Genomic DNA, 1388 nt, shown 5'->3' with positions numbered 1-1388 from the left:
TAAAAAAGTCCTCTTTTCTATCAAAAATTCAACTACTTTGTTAAAATATTTATTTCTTTTATTTGAAGGTTCATCTCTTTCGTTGAAAATACATTTTTGAAAGTGAGAATTAATCTATACCATTTTTGGTTAAAAAATCATGTATTTTGTTAAAAATTCGTCTTTCTTTTGTAAAAATTAAATTGATTTATGGAAAATTTATACTTTTGGATTAAAAACTACATTTTTCGGTTGAATTATCAACTGTAAATATTTTTTGGTTGCAAAGTCGTTTTGTTGTAAATGCAACTATATTGTTAAAAATTAAAATCATAATTTTTGGGTGGAAAATTCGATTATTCACTTAAAGTTGAACTACTTAGTAAAAAAATTCATTTTTTCTTATTAAAGAATCATAATTATAGTTGAAAATTAAACTATTTGCTTTTAAATTAGGTTAAAAATTCAGCTTTTTTGTAGATAATACTCTTTTTGACTTTAAAATTTTAAAATTTCTTAAAATTCAATTGACCTTTTTTAGTAGAAATTTAATCTTTTTGGTTGAAAATGTATCATTTTTGGTAAAAAATGCAATCTTTTGGTTAAAATATGAACTGTACATTTTCTTGGGTTTAAAAGTCGATTATTTCACTAACAGTTGAACTACTTTGTAAAAAAAATACGTTTTTTTTTTAACAAAGTTTTATAATTATGGTTGAAAATTTAACTATTTGGTTGAAAGTTTAACTCTTCGATTGAATACTCATATTTTGCGTTTAAGAAATTCAACTTTTTGTAGATAATTCTCCTTTTTGACATTGAAATTAAATAATTTCGTTGAAAATTCATGTATTTTGTTTAAAATTTGTCTTTTTTTATAGATCATTAATTTTCATGGTCGAAAATTCATCTGATTGGTTAACAATTCAGCAACTTTGTTGAAAATAAATTTTTTCCGTCAAAAATTATTTATCTTTATCTGAAAATGTAACTATTATAGGATTGATTAAAAATTAATCGTATATATTGGTTAAGTTTGAAAATCGTTTTTCTTTATAGAACATTAATCTTCTTGGTCAATAATTCACCTGTTCCCTTGAAAATTTAACAATTTTACTGAAAATTTGTTTTTTTTTTCCTTGTTCAATTCAATTTTTTATCACAGCTTTTATCTCGAAATTGAACTATTCCATTTTTGGTTAAACTTTATCCTGTAAATTGTATTAGTTAAAACACCAATTACTTGTTAGAAAATGAATTTATTTGTTTTCGATTATGACTTAAAATATTATTTCAGTATAAAAAAATTTTATTTTTAACCCGAACAAACTGAAATTTTTTAATTAAAAAAAGGAAATTTCGTTAATTATCAGCAATATTTGACCGTTCATTTAAAACAATCCATTACG

The sequence above is a fragment of the Belonocnema kinseyi genome, chromosome 5, assembly GCF_010883055.1.
Source record: "Belonocnema kinseyi isolate 2016_QV_RU_SX_M_011 chromosome 5, B_treatae_v1, whole genome shotgun sequence".
Taxonomy (NCBI): domain Eukaryota; kingdom Metazoa; phylum Arthropoda; class Insecta; order Hymenoptera; family Cynipidae; genus Belonocnema; species Belonocnema kinseyi.
Note: the sequence above shows the minus strand (reverse complement) of the source record.